Source organism: Macrotis lagotis, chromosome 1 (genome assembly GCF_037893015.1).
Source record: "Macrotis lagotis isolate mMagLag1 chromosome 1, bilby.v1.9.chrom.fasta, whole genome shotgun sequence".
Taxonomy (NCBI): Eukaryota; Metazoa; Chordata; class Mammalia; order Peramelemorphia; family Peramelidae; genus Macrotis; species Macrotis lagotis.
The window spans coordinates 359,834,479-359,841,973 of NC_133658.1; positions in this window are offsets into that span (position 1 = coordinate 359,834,479).

Sequence of the window (7,495 nt, forward strand, 5' to 3'; positions counted from 1 at the left end):
TCTTGGGAATGTGGGTGAGCCAGGGGCAGAGAACCAGGGGGAATAGGGTGAGAGCTGGACTAACTTAGGATCAGCCTCAGAGGCTTTGACCATGGAAGCTAGGGTCCAAGGTTATAGAGACTTTGGCTGTGGGAGTGGAGGTTTGGGGAACCCCAACACAGAGAGTGGCAGTGTGGCTAGACATTGAGACAGTCAATTAGGGCTGTGAGCTCCATACTTTCAGCAGAACCCTCTTGCCAGAACAGAGTAACAGCTCATCCACCCATCCCTCCCCGCTCCCAGGTTCAGGTAGAGGTAGCAGAGCTCTTTCAGCTGAATAGGGAGAATAACTAACTGCCTCACCCCAGGGCACAGTCCACATTGTTCAAGGAGAATTCAGACCCTGCTGCTGCCCCTCACACCCTCTAGGCCTAGGGAGAGAACCTCAAATCAAAGCCACAGACTCCAGAGAAAGAAACTAGTGCCCCCTACTGGCTGGCCCACTTGGACTTATTAAACCCAGTGAACAAAGCCTCTAGGTTTTTCAAAACCAAACCTCTGTGAGCCAGCCCCTCCCACAACACAAGATCCTAGGAAAATGAAGAAAGGCCAGCAGAAATGGGGGTCCACTGAAAAATTCCTAGAAGATAAAGCCCCTGACTCAGAGAGATCTAGAGCTTCTGAGGAGAATACCAATTGGTCGCCAGCCCAGAAAGACTTGCTAGAAGAAATCAGGAAGGATGGGCAGCTAGGTGGCACAGTGCATAGAGCACTGGACCTAGAGTCAGGAGTACCTAACTTCAAATCTGGCCTCAGACACTTAATAATAACCTAGCTGTGTGGCCTTGGGAAAGCCACTTAACCCCATTTGCCTTGCAAAAACCTAAAAAAAAATAAATAAATTTGAAAAACTGGAAAAAAGAAACTGAAGAGAAAATTAACAACTTGCAAGAAAAAAGTAACATATCACAACAAGAAACAAATACTTGGAAGATACAATTGGAAAAGTGCAAAAAGAAAATAATTCTCTCAAAACTACAATTGGGCAAATGGAAAACTTCAAGCATAGAACTGACCAATTGGAAAAGGAGTTGCAAAAGGTAGATGAAGAAAATTCTTCTCTAAAAGAAAAAGAATGGAATCTTTGGAAACTAATGACTTCATGAGACAACAAGAATCTGTTAAAGAGGGGTGGCTAGGTGGCACAGTGGATAAAGCACGGGCCCTGGACTCAGGAGTACCTGAGTTCAAATCCGGTCTCAGACACTTAATAATTACCTAGCTGTGTGGCCTTGGGCAAGCCACTTAACCCCATTTGCCTCGAAAAACAAAAACTTAAAAAAAAAAGAAAAAAAGAATCTGTTAAAGAAAACCAAAACATCAAAAAAAATAGAAGAAAATATAAAATACCTCATTGGCAAAAACCACTGTCCTTGAGAATAGAACCAGGAGACACAACTTAAGAATTATGGGGCTTCCCAAAAACATTGAAGGAAAAAAAGCCTGGGCTTAACATTATAGGATTTAGTGATGGAAAACTGCCCTGACATCATGGAATCAGACAGCAAAATAGTTATTGAAAGAATACATCGGTCATCTCCAGAAAGGGATTCCAAAATGAAAACATCAATGAATATTGTGGCCAAATTCCAAAACTATCAGATAAAAGAGAAAATCCTCTAAGCAATCACAAAGAAACAATTTAGATACCAAGGAGCCACAGTAAGGATTAAACAAGATCTGTCTGTATCAGCATTAAGGGATCGAAGGACTTTGGATGAGACATTCCCAAGAGCAAGGGAGCTTGGAATGCAGCCAAGAATCTACTATGTGGGAAAACTAAGCCTTCTCTTCCAGGAGGAAAAGATGGACATTTAATGAAATAAGAGACTTTTCATCTCTCCCTGATGAAAAGACCAGTTCCCAACTTGTCAAGAGTGACCTAGAGATCTTGACCTAATGCAACTGAGTTTATGCAATTAGGTAATTGAATATTAACCCATACACCCCCTGTGATGATTGGGTTTCATTAGCATATCACTTGTCATATGATGTGGGGGGGTATCATATTAGGAGCATGTCATGGAATGGGTGGACCTCTTAGATTGTAACACAAACTCTGAGAGCCTATGAACATCCAAGATGGAGGGAAAAGAGTTTCTGAAGACCATAAATTGCCTGAGGTTCCAAGACTAATTCATGCTTCATGCCTAGGTGAGGTACCCATATCTTGTAAGGTATATCTTGCAAGGTTTGTGAATAAAATGTACAATTTTCTCTCACGCTATTAGGTTTTTCTTTACATTCATTTATAAGAGGTAGCAATTCTTATCTCAGACAAAGCAGCTGCAAAAATAGATCTCATTAAAAGAGATAAGGAATAGGGGCAGCTAGGTTGAGCAGTGGATAGAGCACTGGCCCTGGAGTTTGGAGTACCTGAGTTCAAATCCGGCCTCAGACCCTTAATAATTACCTAGCTGTGTGACCTTGGGTAAATCACTTAGCCCCATTGCCTGGCAAAAACTTAAAAAAAAAAAAAAGAAGTAAAACAAAAAAAAAAGAGATAAGGAAGGAAACAATATCCTCCTAAAAGGTACCACAGATTATGAAGCTATTTCAAAACTAAACATGTATGTACCAAGTGGTATAGCATCCAAATTCTTTTTTTCTTAAGTTTTTGTTTTCTAAGGCAATGGGGTTAAGTGTCTTGGCCAAGGCCACACAGCTAGGTAATTATTAAGTGTCTGAGGCCGGATTTTAACCCAGGTACTCCTGACTCCAAGGCCAGTGCTCTAGTCACTGTGTCACCCAGCCACCCCTAGCATCTAAATTTTTAGAGAAAATGAATGAGTTACAGGATGACATAGACAGCAAAACTCTACTGCGGGGAGATCTCAACCTCCCACTCTCAGATTTGTTGACTTTTTCAGATAGATACTGCTTATCATTCTAAGGAACAATCCATTTTTCCTATGCTCTCTAGTGCTTTTCATAACAATGGGGGTTGTATTTTTTCAAAGGCTTTTTCATCACCTATTGATATAATCATATGATTTCTGATAGGTTGGTTATTGATATAGTTAATAAAACTAACTGTTTTCCTAATATTGAACCAATTTTGCATTCCTGGGATAAATCCTGCTTAGATCTAACTGTAAAACAAACAAGAAGGAAGTTAAGGAGTTAAATAGAATGTGAGAAAACCTAGACATGATAGACCTTTGGAGAAAGTTGAATCAGGATAGAAAGGAATATACTTATTTTTTCCCACAGTACATAACACTTACACAAAAACTGACCTTGTACTAGGTCATAAAAACCTAATAATCAAATGTAGAAATGCAGAAACAGTGAATACATCTTTCTCAGATCATAATGCAATAAAAACTCACATGCCCAGGGTCAGGTAGAGACAGGCCTAAAACTAATGGGAAAATAAATAATCTCATTTTTAAAAATGAGTGGATCAAACAACAAATTATAGAAAGAATTAATTATTTCATCTTAGATAATGATAATAACGAGACAACATACTAAAATATATAGGATATAGCCAAGGCACTTGTCAGGGAATATGTTATATCTTTAATTGCTTACATGGATAAATTAGAGAAGGAAGAAATCATTGAACTAAACATGTAACTAAAAAAATTTGAGAAAGAACAAATTAAAAACCTCCAATTAAATACCAACTTAGAAATTCTAAAGATTAAAGGAGAAATTAATGAAATGGAAAGCAAGAAAACTATAGAATTAATCAATAAAACCAAGAGTTGATTTTTTATGAAAAAAACAAAAAAATTGATAAACCTATTGTTAATTTGATTTATAAAAAGAAAGTAGGGAGGTGGAGCCAAGATGGCGACATGAAGGGATCGAGTCTTAGGAGCTCTCTGATAAAAACTCATAAACTAAGGACTCTAACTAAACTTTCGAGAGACAGAACCCACAAAGGGACCCAGTGAGGCAGTTCTCCTACTCAAGGTAACCTCGAAAAGAGCAGAAAGGCTCTGCTCCCCAGGGTGGGAGGGGCAGCCAACCAGAGGGGTGGCCCGCCAGAGCCAAAGAACTTCAGCCTCCCGGAGGCAGCCCCAGGGCACTGGGAGCCTCAGCTCACAGCAGCGGGGGAGTCTCCTGAGCTGCACCCCGGGGAGCACCAGCACAAAGTGGGGTAACAGTGGGGGACCTCTGCCAGAGCAAGCACGTGGAGCCCAGACATCAGGGCACACAGCCAGCAGCCTGGTCTTTTGGCAGCCTACACCCGGAAACAGAAGCAGGTGGAGCGGGTAAGCAGGAGCCCCCAGGGCATGAGCCCATTGAGCTAAGGGAGGGGAGTGAAGAGAGACTGCAGAGCTCTGTCCTCTGCCCCTGGAACAGGACTCTGGAGCTCTGACCACATTCAGATCCTGATCCCAGTCTAGGCCCCCCCATAGAACAGCAGGGCCCCCCCCACCTCAGCCCCGTGTCAGAGTGGGGCACTTATGGTCATTCACAGACCAGGAGGGAGTACAGAACCTCACACAATGAGACCCTTGTGGGAGTGTCCCAAAAGCTCAGGAAGCACCCCCCAAAAAACCGGCTTAGGCTGGGAAAATGAACAAACAAAGAAACAAGAGGAAGACCATTGAGAAATATTTTGCAAATGAGCCCAAGAAGGATCAAAATACTCAGTCTGAAGATGAGGAAGCACAAGCTCCTGCATCTAAAGACTCCAAGAAAAACAGAAATTGGGATCAGGCTATGACAGAGCTCAAAAAAGACTTTGAAAATCAAATGAGGGAGTTAGAAGAAAAACTGGGAAAAGAAATGAGAGAGATGCAGGAAAAACATGAAAATGAAGTCAGCAGCTTAGTCAAGGAAATCCAAAAAAAGTGCTGAAGAAAATAGCATGCTAAAAAACAGCTTAGGTCAAATGGATAAAACAGTTCAAAAAGTTATTGAGGAGAAGAATGCTTTAAAAAGCAAAATTGTCCAGATGGAAAAAGAGATAAGAAAACTCTCTGAGGAAAACAAATCCTTCAGACAAAGAATAGAACTTAGGGAGATTGATGAAATTACCAGAAATCAGGAATTAATACTTCAAAACCAAAAAAATGAAAAATTAGAAGAAAATGTGAAATATCTCATTGAAAAAACAACTGATATGGAAAACATACTTAGGAAAGATAATTTGAAAATTATTGGAATACCTGAAAGTCATGATCAGGAAAAGAGCCTTGACATCATTTTCAAAGAATTACTACAGGAAAATTGCCCTGATATCCTAGAAGCAGAGGGCAAAATAGAAATGGAGAGAATTCACCGATCCCCCCGAGAAAGAGATCCCAAAAAACCAACCCCCAGGAATATTATAGCCAAGTTCTAGAACTCCCAAGTCAAAGAGAAAATATTACAAGCAGCCAGAAGGACACAGTTCAAATATTGTGGAGCTGCAGTCAGGATCACACAGGACTTAGCAGCAGCTACATTGGAAGCTCATAGGGCTTGGAATACAATATACCAGAAGGCAAAAGAGCTTAGAATGCAGCCAAGAATGAACTACCCATCAAGGCTGAATGTCCTCTTCCAGGGAAAAAGATGGACTTTCAATGAACCAGGGGAATTTCAAAGGTTCCTTTTGGAATGGCCAGAGCTGAACAGAAGGTTTGATCTTCAGATACAGGACTCAGGTGAAGCATGGAGATTGGAGGAGAGGGGGGAAATATGAGGGACTTAATGAGGATGAACTGCATGCATAGAAAAATGATATTGATAATATTCATATGAACCATCTCAGTTAATAGAGCAGGTAGAGGGAGCTTTTATAGTTGAAGCACAGGAGAAAGCTGAATTCGAAGATAAAATATGGTGTAAAAATGGAGTCATTAAGAAAAAAAGGGAAATGGAATGGGAGAAAGAAAAAGGAGAGGGGGAATAGGCCAAGATATTTCATATAATAAGATTTTTCTTTATTACAATGAGATATTGCAATGATATGGAAGGGGAGAGGCAAGGGGGAATGAGGGAACCTTTGCTCTCATCAGAGATGGCTAGGAGAGGAAACAGCAAATATATTCAATGGGGTATAGACAACTGGAGTAAGAAGGAAGGGGGAGCAGGGGGAAGGGGTGGGGATGGGAATAAAGGAGGAGAGGATGGACCATGGGGGGACAGTGGTCAGATATAACACATTTTCTTTTTTTACTTCTTTCAAGGGGCTGGGATTGGATGGCCTGCCCAGGACCATAGGGCCACGTGGATTCTGGGCCTAAGGGGTGGTATGGAGGCTCAGGGCTTCTTGGCCCCAGGACCAGGGATCTGTCTGCTGCGCCACTCAGCAACCCTACAGCAGAGTCAGAGTGAAAGGAGAGAGAAAATACAGTACATGGTAGTGGAGAAATAAGAAAGGAGGGAGTTGCGATCAGCAATGGCAGCGTTGGAAAAATATGGAAGTAACTTTTGTGATGGAGTTATCATAAAGAATGAGATCCACCCATGACAGAGTTGATGGTATTGGAACAAAGACTGAAACACATTTTTTGTTATTATTTTTTGGGGAGGGTACAGGGCAAGTGGGGCTGGGTGGCCTGCCTGGGGCCACATAGCAGGGTGATCATTGGGTGTCTAGGGCCGGATTCGGACCTAGGTGCTCCTGGCTCAAGGGCCAATGCTCTGTCTGCCACCCAGCCACCCCTACTATTATTACTATTTTATTTTATTTTGGGTCTTTTTTTTTTCTTCTTTTTGGTTTTTCCAGGGCAGTGGGGATCAGGTGCCTACATGGCTGGGTGATTATTGAGTTTACAAGGCTGGATATGGACTCGGGTGCTCGTGGCTCCAGGGCTGGTACTTTGTCCATTGCACCACCTGGCCATACCTACAATTATTACTATTATTTTTTTTAATTTATTTTTTTTTCTCCCCCCTTTACTTTTTTGCCCAAGCAAGTCTATCTACATTCATGGGGGGAGGGGTATTTTGTTTACTTGTAAACAAGTATATTTTATTAATGTAAAGAAAAACATTTGTACAAAATGAGAATAAAAAATAAATTAAAAAAAAAGAAAGTAGAAAATCAAATTACCAGTATCATAAATGAAAAAGGTGAATTCACCACCAATGAGGAGGAAATTAAAATAACAATGTGGAATTATTCTGTCTAAGTGTATGCTAATAAATTTGATAATCTAAGTGAAATGGATGAATATTTCCAAAAATATAAGTTATCCAGGTTAAATGAAGAGGAAATTAAATATTTATATAATCCTATCTCAGAAAAAGAAATTCAACAAGCCATTATTGAACCACCCAAGAAAAAATCTCCAGGGCCAGACAGATTCACAAGTTAATTCTATCAAACATTTAAGGAACAATTGGTTCCAGTTCTATGTAAACTCTTTGGCAAAATAGGGGAGGGCTGAACTCTGCATAAACCTAAACCAGGAAGAATCAAAACAGAGAAAGAAAATTATAGAGCTATCTCCCTAATGAATATAGATGCTAAAGTCTTAAATAAAATCTTAGCAAAGTGATTATA